The sequence below is a fragment of the Oryx dammah genome, unplaced genomic scaffold, assembly GCF_014754425.2.
Source record: "Oryx dammah isolate SB20612 unplaced genomic scaffold, SCBI_Odam_1.1 HiC_scaffold_28, whole genome shotgun sequence".
Classification (NCBI taxonomy): Eukaryota; Metazoa; Chordata; class Mammalia; order Artiodactyla; family Bovidae; genus Oryx; species Oryx dammah.
This window is the reverse complement of record NW_024070212.1, coordinates 41,405,911-41,420,619: the sequence shown is the minus strand read 5'-3', so window position 1 is coordinate 41,420,619 and position 14,709 is coordinate 41,405,911. Positions and strand designations below refer to the sequence as shown.

The 14,709-nt window shown below is 38.4% G+C and overlaps 1 protein-coding gene and 1 non-coding gene across 4 annotated transcripts in view; one reads left to right on the top strand and one right to left on the bottom strand.

The window, feature by feature from the left end:
• CDC14A (cell division cycle 14A) overlaps nucleotides 1-14,709 on the top strand; it is a 183,825-nt gene that overhangs the window by 40,422 nt on the left and 128,694 nt on the right. The gene's annotated exons all lie outside the window — the stretch shown is intronic.
• Nucleotides 3,174-3,245, bottom strand: TRNAC-ACA. Its single transcript has one exon. It is a non-coding gene; the product is annotated as a tRNA-Cys (tRNA).

Below are 14,709 nucleotides of genomic sequence, written 5' to 3'. Positions count from 1 at the left end.
GGAGATAAAGTACAGACCATCACGTTCAATAGGAAATCCACAAACCCCCTCTCTGTGGGTGATCTGAAAGCCAGAGTTGTTGGAATGATGTGGCCACTGGAGATCACAGGGACACTTACCAAGTGACAGACATCCATTTCAGGGAAGTCCCCACTCATGAAGCATCTCTTCACCCCTTAAGCTGAGCTATTGTGGTCCTTGAGATGGAGGGTTCAAATTTTAAGAACAGATCAACTCTTTTGAAAAGAGATTTTCCCTTCCAGTACAATACGCAGTGCAGTTTCAGAGTTAAGAAGCTTAGATCATTATAGCATCCAAAATACTCTCAGATGAGTTTAAAGAAGATGACTTTTGAAAAATTATAAGCATGAGTTAATTAGGTTCTTGCCACATGCTTGAAGACCAAATCGCACTGATTTTTATACTGTTTTCAGTTCATAGAGCACTTCCCAGGTGGTTCAGACAATAAAGAATCTGCCTGCAATGCAGGAGACAGGGTTTGATCCCTGGGTTGGGAAGTTCCCCTGGAAAAGGGAATGGCTACCCACTCCAATATTCTTGCCTGGAGAATTCCATGGACAGAGGAGCCTGGTGGACTACAGTGCATGGGTTGCAAAGAGTCAGACATGACTGAGTGACTAACAATGTAAAGATGGCTTTTAAAAATTTATAAGCATGAATTAATTAGTTTCCTGCCACATGCTTACAGACCAAATCCTCACTGATTTCTGTATTGTTTTCAGTTCATAGAACTGTGCTAAAGAGGTCAAGGGGAATTTGCAGAGGCCATGATGATCGAAGGACTGGAAAATAATTCAGGGTTAAAGAATTAAGAATTTTTTCAGATATGTGGAGGATACTTGAACAAAGGTGGTAACCACATTATATGTTCCTTAACACATTTGTTAAGGTTTCAGATTGCTCAGTAAGGGGTCTAATTATGGATTAACTGGGACTGGCCTGACCCAGATGTCATGTCTGAATCAGGGATGACAAAGCTAAAGTTTGTAGACTTTCTAACCATGTCTGTGTCTGCTGTTCCCTCTGTAGACTATACTTAAGGCCTTAGCAGTTATATTATACCTCTAAGTCTACTACTAATTGCAAAGAAGCCCTTCTGCCTCTGGTGTAGAGGCTGAGAGCAAAGACTTCAGCTGAACCACAGCTTGGCCTTGAATTCACTTGTTATTTGTATGTCTTGACCAAGTTCTTTAACTCGTCCAAACTCCTGCTTTTTCCATCTTTAAAACAGAGATAATAACATCCCACCCAACATAGTTGTGGTGAGGACTGAGGAGGTCATGCTCATGAAGGGGTCAGGGCAGTGCCTGGCCTTGGGGCATTGTAAGCACTTAGGAACAGCTGGTGCTCTAGGCGGGAAAGCTGTGTTGCTTTCCAGATTGTTTTCTGAGCCGTTGTCTTACTTCCCCTGAAGAGCCAAGGCTGCTCGCCTCTTTTTTTTCTTCCTTCCTTTCCATCCATTTCATACTCGGTCCTTCCTTAACTCAGTGACACTCATGTGGTTGTTACTCTGATAATTACTTAGAATAATTCACTGGAAGGTGTGAAGCTGTGCGTGTGAGGTTTTTTTTTGCCTCCTAGGATGAAGTATAACCTCTCAAAACTGATAGACCAATCACAAGCACTGAGGCTGAAACTGAAAAAAATCTTCCAACAAACAAAAGCCCCGAGCCAGGTGGCTTCACAGGTGAATTCTACCAAAAGTTTAGAGAAGAGCTAACAGCTGTCCTGCTCAAACTCTTCCAGAAAATTGCAGAGGAAGGAAAACTCCCAAACTCATTTTACAAGGCTACCATCACCTTGATACCAAAACCAGACAAAGATGCCACAAAAAAAGAAAATTACAGGCCAATATCATTGAAGAATGTAGATGGAAAAATCCTCAACAAAATTTTAGCAACCAGAATCCAATAACACATTAAAAAGGTCATACATCATGATCAAGTGGGCTTTATCCCAGAAATACAAAGATTGTTCAGTATATGCAAATCAATTTGATACACTATATTAACAGATTGAAAGATAAAAACCATATGATTATCTCAATAGATGCAGAGAAAGCTTTTGACAAAATTCATTACCTGTTTATGATAAAAAAACTCTCCAGAAAGTTGTTTGTGTTCTAAAGGAAGAATTTGCCCAAACCAGATGAATTTCTCACTTTATAGATCTGTGTTCAGGTATTTGTTAGTTCAGTAAATATTTATTTAGCTCAGATGAGTTCTACCCAGCATTGTACTGAACTCTGGGAAATAAAAAATAATTAAAAACGAAAAGAAGGAATGCCTAGCTTTGAAATAGGGCAACAGATGAGCAATAAGTAAGTTGGGAAAAATTGTTGTAAGTGTCAAATTTGAATAAAAATTCATTCAAAGAGTGTTTTTCCAGCCCTTGTCATACATGAGACCTTGTTCTAGGAGTTGAGGATACTAAGGTGAATAGCTTCCTGCCTTCTGGTTTGGGTGTTGGCACACTCAGACCTGGAGAGATTTGAGAGGTATTAAGGATTTAGGAGCCCTGGTGGCTCAGAGGGTAAAGCACCTGCCTGAAACACAGGAGATCGTGGTTCGATTCCTGGGTCAGGAAGATCCCCTGGAGAAGGAAACGGCAACCCACTCCAGTACTCTTGCCTGGAAAATCACATGGTTTGGAGGAACCTGGTAGGTTACAGTCTATGGGGTTGAAAAGAGTCAGAGATGACTGAGTGATGGAAACGGCAACCCACTCCAGTACTCTTGCCTGGAAAATCACATGGTTGGAGGAACCGGTAGGTTACAGTCTGTGGGGTTGAAAAGAGTTGGAGATGACTGAGTGACTTCACTTTCACTTTCAAGGATGATCAGTCCCAGTGGGCCAAGTTGGAAAGGGAGTATCAGACAGGGGGCATGGCATGGAAGGTAGGATGCTTTTGGTGGTGGGGCAGTTAGGAGAAGATAGAAAATTATTAAATTATTCTAAATATCTCTTTGTAAAGAGGATAATTTAATGAATTCAGTCTAAAAATTGGCATAACCACATTATGGAAGAAAAGTAAGAAACTTCTCTTGCGATTACAGCTCTCTAAAGAAAGAAAGTGAAAGTGAAGTCGCTCAGTCGTGTCCGACTCTTTGCGACCCCTTGGAATAGATTGCCATTTCCTTCTCCAGGGGATCTTCCCAACCCAGGGATTGAACCTGGGTCTCCTGCATTGTAGACAGACGCTTTACCGTCTGAGCCACCAGGGAAGTCTAAGTCTAGCTCTCTAAGCTTAGGCATAATTGCAGTGTAGTTTTGTGAACTGTTTTTCACTTGGTCTATGTGGGGTTACAGAGTCAGACACAACTTAGCGACCAAACATGTGTTTTGTCTTTTTTACTACCTACATGACCAAATGGAGAAGGAAATAGCCACCCACTCCAGTATTCTTACCTGAAGAATCCTGTGGACGGAGGTGCCTGTTGGGCTGCTGTCCATAGGGTCGCACAGAGCTGGACATGACTGAAGCGACTTAGCATGCATGCATGCATTGGAGAAGGAAATGACAACCCACTCCAGTATTCTTGCCTGGAGAATCTCAGGGACGGGGGAGCTGCCGTCTATGGGATTGCACAGAGTTGGACACGACTGAAGCGGCTTAGCAGCAGCAGCAGCAGCAGCAGCAGCAGCAGCAGCACATGACCAAATAATATTCTGCTTAGAGTACATACCATTTTTAACATTTTAGATTCCTTTCAAAATTTTTTATAATGTGACAAACAACCTTCTGCATTATAAATGCTTCTTTCTGTGGATTTTCATCTTGAGATTGCCACAACTGTGATTAACAGTCTTTTATTTAAAAACAAATCAGCATTAGTTTAGGCTCTTGAAGTATATTACCATATTTAAGCCAGTTTTAACTAAATTTGTTATCATGTGAACTCTTCAGTGTCATATATCTTTGCATAATGAGTATTTAAAAATGGTTAATATGTGTGTGTGTTTAAACCATTGGAAGACTGTAAACCAGGCCAGCTAACTCTAAATTTGTTTTTGTCTTTACTTTCTGGACCAAGCATGTTCATTTCCTTAATCTCTGACTCATAATTCAATTTCAGAACTGCTTTAAATTGTCATTAAAAAATTATAGGTTAAACAAATGTTATTCAAAATGTGGGTAAAATTATCAAGAAAAATGTTGGTTCAAAACAAGAAGGTGTCTTCCTTAAATACTTATTAAAATAGTAATAAAGCGGATGTCAGCTACCAGTGTCCTGTCACCCTCTGTGGCTTCTTGATAAACCTACCAGGTAGCGTTTCTTCTGCTTATAGACATTGTGGAGGAAGGGAGGAGTGGCCCATGGTTGGGGCAGGGCAATATCCTGTTTGCAGTTCCTTCCTTTTATAGCTTGATAGGCAAGAATGCTATTGTGATGATGTCTGTAAATGGGCCAGAGAGGCTTTTATCCTTGCAGGCTAGTATTTTTGGTGTCTTTAAGCAGGTCAGGTTCCCTAAAATCATACAGCATTTTCAATTTCAAACTCTTTGAATTTGGAAATTCTGTTTGTCTTCTGCATGTGGATAGAGCAGTATCATCTTTTTCAGTTCTCCTTGCATATTTCATTTAGCTGTGGGCTAGAAAAATCAGCAGTGTGCTTTTCACTTATGGAAGGTTTGATTCTCAAGTTTAATTGAGTATGTCTTTTTAGTATTTTTTTTTCCTTTTCTCCTTCTAACAAGTTTCCTCTGTGTTGTAAACACACACACACACTGTATTTTGGACTATACATTTCAGGGCTGATACTATGTCTGCTCACCCAGTTTTGAATCCTATAGTCTTGAAAAGACATATACTTTCTATCTGAAAAGCTTGTGTCCATTTGTTTCATTTACATACTGAATTAAGTGTATACAAATATATTTGTAATGGAACTTCGTTTTGTTCCCACAATAGCCCGAGTCTGGAACAGTCTCTGACCCATCCTAAGTGCTCAATGAACACTTGCGTGAATGACTGAATACTTAATTGATAAGCATTAGTAACATTGGATAATGTTAATTGGGGTAGATGGATAATGATGTACATTGGATAATGATAATTAATCCATGTGTTTATGGATAAATAAATTATGTCCCACAATTCTTGAAAGTTTGATATGGAGCAATTAAAAAGCTCGAGTGCTTAAAAATAAACTATGAAGTCAGTACTAATTACAGAAATAACAAGAATCACAGTGTTTTGAGGCATTATTTTTTATTTTATTTATTTATTTAAAATATAAATTTATTTATTTTAATTGAGGCATTATTTTTTAAAGTTATTGAGTGAAATAAGATGTTTTTATAGGTCTCTAAAATTTTAGAATTGAAATGGACTTTATTAATATATACAAACATTTAAAATCAGTGTTATGGGTGATAGTCTTCATTTTTAACTCCAGCATTATTTCCGTTTTTCTCAATAGGGGAAAATCCTTATTTATGCATTGTCAGACATTTTAAAACAGTTGTCCTTGTACTTCCAACATACTTTTCAGTAAGAACTAAGTCAAAAGCTCAAGAAAAGAATACTGGAAAATTTTTCAATTAGTTGCATTAAAAATTTTAACTATTTTTTTAGGAAAGAAAATTAGGAAAGAAGCACTGAAAGCCCCTGAAGACATTATCTGTTACATCATGTAACTTGGTGCTAAAAACACCCAAAAGACTCAGTTTTCAGAACCACTGAAGTATCTCTGTAAGAAACTAGAAAAAAATCTGCTCCAGTATTGCTTTCTCAGATGGAGAATCTCAGCCCAGAGAGGTCAACTGTTTTGCCCAAGGTCAAATCCAGTTAGTGAAAGAGAAAGACTAGAACCTACCCCCAAGTTCCCAGTTGGGGGTATATCTCTTCACAGCAGGAAGCTGAGCAGTGCCAATCTTGGAATAATACTGTCTCTGAACTAAGTGAAAGCGAAAGTAGCTCAGTCCTGTCTGACTCTTTGCTACTCCATGGACTATACAGTAGTCCATGGAATTCTTCAGGCCAATTCTGCAAAAGAATCAAAGCAGCATTCAGTGTGGAAGGGTAGAATTTTTTCACTGGAAAGCAGCGTTGCAAATACACTGGTCACGCAGTTTCTCTTCCAGGCAGCATCTGAACTTTAATTCTGGCTCATGGAGCTAACACCTCATGTTTGTGTACAAACCGGGTTGAAATGGCAGTTTTCCTCACATTTGGTTTAGTGATGTCTGTGGATGTCCCCAAGTAGTTCAGAGTGTCAGGAGTGATAGAAACACAGGAGAACTAAAGAGTGACATGCATAGTTTAGGCTGATATTCAGGACTGGGTCTTCTTAAGCTTCTTCTTTTTTTTTTTTTTTTAACTATAATCCACAGTAAGAAACATATTTTACTTTGCAGCTTAGTTCACATATACACACACACATGCACACCATTCACATGAATAATTGAAACAAAAGATTAAAGAAACAATTCTTACATTACGATGGGTGAGGTATACTGATGTTTTATATTCTGTCCTATTTTACTAAAAAAAAGAAAAGTCTTTATCTATTAAATCGATTTTGTTGCTCACAGCCATTGGAGAATCTGTGCTTAGAACTGAATTACTGTGCTTACTGCTTACTGGGCTTAGATCTGAAATGTATTTGGATGTTTTTGAGGGCATTGATTTTGGCATTGAACGTGCAGGTGATTGTTTGGCCCATCTGGGTTAGCCTTCAATTAAAATGAACAGCTTAAGGAAATCGAAAGTGTTCTGAACTCCTCAGAGGCTCCTCTCTAAATATCAAGATGTACTGCGGGCTCCCACATGATTTTCATTCAGTCGCTACTTGATCCTTAGAAAAATCTGAGTTTGGTTTAAGCCCTCAAATAATACAGTTTATCTTTTCATATCGCACTTCCATTTGAGTCTCTCTGTTTTCCTCAAACTCCTCTCCTACACATCCCCTTCTTCCTGGTAGTCCAAATGTGCATTTATTCTTTGGGGACAACCTTGAATGAGAAACCCCTGTGCTTGGGTCAGCCGTGGGGGCCCTGAGGAGCCAGCAATGAGCCTGCCTCTGGCTCTGTTATGTGAGTGCCTGTCCAATTTAATTTATAAATTTGTGCTCATGGCATGTAATACCCCATTGACCTCATGATGTCTAATCTTAAACCTCAGGTTTATAAGGGTTTGTGAATGCATACTTTTTTTGTAATGTGCAGTTTCACATTTATTAAACCACACAAGCAGATTTGAAGATGAATGAAGGTACTTTTACTTTTAAAAATTAAAATACATTTTAAAATCAAGAAATCAGATGCACATTATAAGATAAAGATAGAGCTAAGAAACAGACTGAAATACATGAATATAAACCAAGAAACATTCTCTCACTTATTTTTCTAAAATGTTCAGATAATCTATGTAAAGAATGCTTGATTGTTTAATGTATATAAACATTTTTAGAGTTATAGAAATTCTTTGAAGGGGAAATAGTTTTAGAATGAAAGTATATTACAGATCCACCAATAAAATGTCTCAAATCTGTCAGTTTATGTATTGATAAGTTTAACTGTTTACTTATTAAACTTAGATGTAAAATCAGCATGCTGAAATCTGCTGCACTTCTATGCACTAATAATGAACAATCAGCAAGAGAAATTAAAGAAATAATTTAGAATTTAGCTACTTTAATTTTTTATTTTACTCGCAGAAGTGTCATCCAAAAAGCTTAAATGATCAACTAAAAAAATAATAACTCTACAAGATAAAAATAACACAGATTATTGTTTTTGTGACTATATACCAGATATATACTCACAAAATAACGGGAAGACCTAAACTTACTGACAGATGAGAGCTAAAATGGCATATAAGATTTAGTTTTTCCTTCAGTGTTTCGATGTTCACAAATTTTGGCTTTATTTAAATATACCTCAAGTGATGTTTTCCCACATATATCTTCTTTTTTAAAAAAAAATTTTATTGTGGTAAAAGTCACATAATATAAAACCTGATTTTAACCATATTTAACTGTACAGTTGAATGCATGCTTTTATATAAATTTTATTTCAAGACTTATTTTTCTGTTTGACATAGTGAATACAATAGTGACTTTTCCCCTATTATGGGCAGTGAATAAACGAAGAGCCCTCTCCATATGTCCTTTCTGAAGTTTTAGATGAAAGAGAAGCTAACTGCAGCTCCTGTTGCGGTTGCTGGGTGTTGAGTTATTCTGAAGATGCTTAGTGCCCCAAATAAGCCTAGCCTGTGTCCGTGCTGGCTGCCAGGTCTGTGTTAGCACCGCTCGGCCCCGGGATCTTTCTTAGTTCTCTCTACTGCGCTCTGCCTCAGCCTTGTTCGCTGGTGCCCTCCCCCCTCCCCTTCCACAGTAAAGGCTTGTAGGGCTTTTCAGTTTTCACTGTGGAAAACCAAGCTTTTATGATGAGCACCTGAAACCAGCGTTGTAGTTAGTCAGCAGATTACGGGTAAAGTAAATAACGGGCAAAGAAAGTGTAACTTCAGCCTGAAAGAAATATCTAGAGTTGCTGCAGTGCCTCAGAGAGTTATTTAATAGGGGAGAAACATTTATGGTCCATAGTTTCAAATTAATGAGCAGATAGACAAGCCTTTCCATGTGAGGCTACCTCCTGTAGGATGAATCAGACTACAGCTCTTTCACAAGTAGGTGTGTGAGTCAATTAGTGGGGCCTACTTTGGGAAATTTGTAAGTTGACTGAAGAAATAAAAAACAAAAGCCCACAATAACCTTCTCAGAAACTTTTTCTGATCCCCCCCCCCATAATTGGTCCAGTTTCCTCTCTTCACCCCTATGTTTATTTTGTCATTTCTTATTGTCTGACCCAGAACCTGGCTTAATTATAGCTTTTCTCACCTTGTCTTGTAACTAATTATGCGTAATATAATCCACTAGAATGAGCTCTTTGCTGTTACTTGCTTTGCTTTTCTTCCTACTAGAGAGCTCCTTGAGTAAAAGTATGACTGTTATTCACATTCTTATCCTCACTACTTGTCTCTGTTGTTTTAAGGAATAAGGAATGAATAAGATAGGAGACAGCCCTGGAGGTAGTTCTAATTCCCAAAGGTCTTGTGTTAACTGTGTGAGAATTGATGCAGACAGACTCCAAGCTCAAGGTCTGCATCATAGCACTCCTGCCCCCAGGTTTTGCCCTTGACTTCTGTAACCCAGGTCTCAGCTGCAGTGCTTTCAATTTAAAATCCACGCTTATTAAAACCTATGGGAATGGACCCACCCATACGAAGAATTTAGGCTTATGTGGTAACTCTCCTAATAGCATTGGAGGCTATTGTGTGTCTTGGAGTTGGAAAAGCCTTAAATCCTATTAGTTTGAATGTGGTAAAGTATGTTCCCTTCAGAAATGCCTGAACTTTGGAGAAAAGTCTCAGTTGTCTCTAAGGGAGTTGTAGTTTTGGCAGTAAGCTGCATATTTTGACAGGAGCCAAATTTTAAGTTTTATTGTTTTTCGGAAACACATCTGTGAAATAATGGAAATAGTGACAAACTATGCTTAACATTTTAAAAGTTTCTAAAATTATTTTGTTTACTTGAATTATAAAACAATAACTTTTAGGATAGCCTGACATTGGGCTCTGACATTAACATAAAGCTTAAAAAAATAATTAGCGATTAAATTTTATATGTGTGTATTGACTGATGACAGTATTTTATTTCTGAATTTGTGGAAGAGGAAGCTAGATTTTAGTTGTCGATTAAGATCATTTTACTACAATTTAAAATTTTGGGATTTACCCAGGATATGAGCAAGTGGATTTCCTTGATAAACTTTATTTTACCCTTTTTTTTTTTTTTTTAAGGAACAGTAGTTGACGTAGACTTTGAGTTCAATACAGAGACTACAGAATGAGATGGGGGCTGGGGGCGCGGGTGTCTACTCTAGCCATCCAGAGAGTAATTTCTCCTCTGAAGAACTGCTCCCGTGGAGCTGTATTCATCAATTGTTTCCTGCTGCTGCTACTGCTGCTAAGTCGCTTCAGTCGTGTCCGACCCTGTGCGACCCCATAGACGGCAGCCCACCAGGCTCCCCCATCCCTGGGATTCTCCAGGCAAGAACCCTGGAGTGGGGTGCCATTGCCTTCTCCAGTTCTTTCCTAAGTGACAAAAACAGACAGACCTTAGAGAGGTCTTCTCTTGCCCTGCCTGCCCAACTCTACCCTTTTCTCTGGGTCTCCTAGCCTCATTGTACTAGGAGACCTAGGGAAATTAAGTGACTTGCCACAAGAGACACAGTAGGGACGGGTGAGAACCCCCTGTGCGGCTGGCACTCCAGTTCTTCCCTTCTTCGTTAGCAGCCTGCCTCCTGAGGTGGACACCCATAGTCCAAGTTAACACCATGCGTGTAATAACCAGTGACCTCTTTTCTTACACTTTGCTCTTGGCTGTCCTTTATGCCTGTTACTCATCACATTCCTCTGTGGAGCTCTCCATCTTCATCTTTGCTTCCGCCTCCCCTGCTGGCCCCCACTATTTCCGTCTCTTTTTCTTCCTCTGTTTCTGATCACGTCTCACGTGTTGCTTTGTTTCTTTCCTTTAACCCCTCCTTTTTTTTTTTAAAGGTAAACTAATTCAATCTTTTAAAAAATATTTATTTACTTATTTATACCTCTGCAACCAGTCTTATTCAAGGCAGGCATGACTTGGTAGTTGCCAGTATCACGTGGGATCTTAGTTCCCCAGCCAGGGATTGAACCTGCATAGCCCCCATTGCAAGGCAGGTTCTTAGCCACTAGACCACCAGGGAAGTCCCCCCTCCTTCTATCTTGATTGGCTGGTATATAGAATAGCAATATTGTAATAATTGGAGTTTTTTGGTTACATGTAACAGAAATTGGCTCTGACTTGCTCAGGTTCAAAATTTTAGATGAATTTTCTGGTAGTCAAAAGAGGGAAATAGAGGGCTCCTATGGCCTTCACTGTTTAATAAAAACTCTCTATTCGTTTTAATGGAAAATAGCCTTTCCCTCTCTCCTGTCTGGTTGGTTTGTTCATTCTGTCACTGAGCAAGTAATTATTGAGCAGCTGTGCCAGATAACTTTTCTAGGCTCTAAGCATATAGCGATGAACTACAGAGATAAAAATCCTTGTCATCATAGAGCTTACTTTTTGCTGGGGGAGACAGATAAACAAATGAAAGGTTGGTGATAATGGCCTATGCTGGTGTTTTTCTGGCTACTTCAGGTTGGAAGCTCAGGGAAGCTGTGTTTGAGGTGATGACAGTTAAGCTGAAAAAGAGGAAGAACATTCTAGGCAGAGGTAATAGCCCATACAGAGGCTTTAGGGTAGACATGAACTTGAGTGTGACTGAGGAGCCTTCAAGAGAAAGCCCGTGTGGTTAGCGCATAGAGGATGAAGAGGCTGATTCAGTGATACGGTGTGAGGTCCTTACCATAAGGTGTGAGGTCCCTGCCAGGGCTTGTATGTGAGGGGAATAGTTTCGATTTTATACTCCATGGGAAGCTGTTAGAGAGTTGAAATGGTCTGATTTGCACTTAAAAGGACTTTAAAAAGTCATCTTTTAGAACTCTACTCAAAGCTCTCCGTGATACCAGTTATCTCCGTGTTTCATATTTTTCTTATGCTGCAGTGCCGTGATGATCTGTGTATTTACATGTCTGCCTTCCCTTCTTTTTTCATATCCCTAAAATATAACTCTTCTTTAATTTCTTCCAGTGTCTTCTAGTTTTCAGTTTCCAAGTGTTGTGCTGCTTTGATTTAATTTACTCTTGTGTTTATTTTTTTGATGCTATTATGAGTGAAATTGTGTTCTTAATTTCTTTTCTGGATTGTTTATTGCTAGTATATAGAAATACAGCTGATTTTTGTATATGGGTCTTATATCCTATAATCTTGCTGAAATTATTCTAGTTGTTTTTTGGGGGATCTTTAAAATTATTTTCTCTCTATGTAAGATAATATCGTCTGTAAAGAGAGAGAGTTTTACTTTTTACTGCCTTTTTTCCCCCCTCTTACTTAATTACCCTGACTAGAACTTCTAGAGTCATGTCAAGTAGAAGTTGTAACAATGGACATCCTTTTCTTATTCCTGGTCTTTGTGGGGAAAACATCTCGTTTTCTGCCATCAAGTATAATGTTAATGTGAGGTTTTCACAGATGCCCGTGAATCAGGTTGAGGAACTTGTGTTCTTAGTTTCTTGAGTGTTTTTCCTTTCCTTTTCTTTTTTTTATTATGAAGCAGTGTTGGATTCTAACAATGTGTTTGAATGACGAGATGGATAGATTTTGTTGTGAGTTGTACTGTCTGTGTCAGTAAGTAAATTTTCTTGAAGTGAGCTTCTAAATCTGTAAAAGATGCTAATCAGGTTGAAGCCATAGAAGTGCTTGTTGACGGTTTTTATAGTTTGTCAATTGATATACATTTAATGGTTTCTAACTTCCCTGGTGACTCAGTGGTAAAGAATCTGCCTGTCAATGCAGGTTCAATCTCTGGGTCAGGAAGATCCCCTGGAGAAGGAAATGGCAACCCACTCCAATATTCTTGCCTGGGAAATCCCATGGATAGAGGAGTCTGGCAGGGTCACAAAGAGTTGGATACAACTTAGTGACTAAACAACATATGCAATAGATCTGTGGGATGGATTTAAATTACTTTTATTTAAGTTGAAGTTTCCTTCACTTGTTTCAGTTCTACGGTTTGTGAAACTAGTAAACTATTTAGGGAACATGGTTACTTTACACGGTTAAGAAGTAACAGTAATTACTTCTTAAAAATGTCTATACATTTAAGAATGATAAATCCTATTATGTTCTTGAAGGATACGTCTGTCACGTGGCATCTGTTTGAGCAGTTTGGACTAACACACAGTAAAATTGCCGCAGAATACTTTCTGCAAACACCTGACTGGTGGGCAAAGCTCTTGCTTCTCCTGCTTTCTCTAAGCAACGACTCTTTGTAAATACTGGAAAAGAACAACCAGTTCCTTGTTTGTATTCATTGTTGGTTTTCTATTCTTGAGTCAATTCAAAAGAGCAGTAACTTACAAGTTACCATGAGATTCTAGATCTGAGATTTAGTTCACATGCTGTGTGGCTTCTGTCTTAGAAGTTTTCAGTTTGAAAAAGAGTAAGGTGACTATATTCAAAAAGGAGAAAAAAAGCCTTTTTTGTTGTTGGTCCTTCATGTACATGCTCTAGTTACTAAAATGAATACAGTGGGTTGTCTGGTCTACCTTTTTCTCTCCTAGGAAATCTTAGGCAGCCATGAGTTGTCATTGTCTTACTGCTCTCCCACCCAGGTTGGGTTCCATAACTGGCGAGTTTGGCCATCGTACTCTTGTATGTGCCCAGACAGTTTCTGACTTTTCTTATTTATTTTCCTTCCAATTATTTTGGCTCTATTTGCATCGAGAAAATCTTCTTCCTCTCATACTTGAAATTAGTCCTAATCATATTGACAAATATTGAGAAAAGCTAATGCATTTTGAAGTGGAATTAGATGTAATAAAGTACCAGTCAAACATTTAAAATAATTCAGGGTTCGCTTTAGACTCGTTACAAACATATTCATTGATCTCCTCATGTTTTTCTAACCTAACCTTTCCACAAGTACTAGCATTGAGAGAAAATAATTTGAAAAGCAAACAAACTTATTTAATTGAATTATTTTGTTTTAGTTTTTGAAATAATGTTTTCTACTATATTTTATTTTAGATATCTGATTTTAGTGATAATATGGAATACAATATTGTTTTTGGACTGGGCTATGGAGAAGGAAATGGCAACCCACTCCAGTGTTCTTGCCTGGAGAATCCCACGGATGGGGGAGCCTGGTGGGCTGCTGTCTATGGGGTTGCACAGAGTCGGACACGACTGAAGCGACTTAGCAGCAGCAGCAGTAGCATAAGACTAATAAGCATAAGACTTTACTTTTGGGAAACTATTTCCAGAAATCTAAATATTAGCTTTTACAAATAGGCTTTTGGAATAGAATTCATTTGCAAGTTAAAGACTTTCTATAATGGGCCATAGGTGTTAAGAGGATTTAAACACAGGTTCTTGATCTATTGCATCAGATCTATTACCTGCATCTTCATCATAAAAGAAGTTATAGTTCTTGCCTTCTAAGATTGGTCAAAAATTCAGTCTTTGGTTTAAAGACTCTTCTCACTTTAAAAAAACTTTTCTTTTTTAATTTGAAAGGTTTTATGAAATAAAACTCATACTATACCCAGAATTAAGCAGTGAAAGTCAGCATGAGAAGTTTCTAACATGAAACCATTTCATTTCCGAGTATGTATTATTCAGGTGATATTCTGGAGAGAGTCTATTTTTGTGCTTTATGCAGATACTGGTTTCTGATGATGACTGATAGTTGATATGCAGGGTTATGTTTATCCATGAGTTGTAACCTAACAGCCTTGTACTCAGTTTGTGTGAGACCAAGGACTCAGCTTTTCTTAGGACCAAGTATTTTCTCCTTTTCCCCTTTAAAGGGTCCGTATAGACTTCCGTGTGCTGAGAATATTGGCTTAGTGTTTCCTTAGTTTGCTGAAATAAGCGGCTGAGCTAGTTCAGTGAGATACAACAAGCTCAGCAATATCTGTCCTGGAACATGAGCTCTCCTCAAGCAGGAGAAGCCCATGGCACTGAGACACTACTAGCAAGAAATATGTGTTTGTCCTGGCTATGGTTGTCAGTTCTGGAAGGACATCTTTGCAAGCT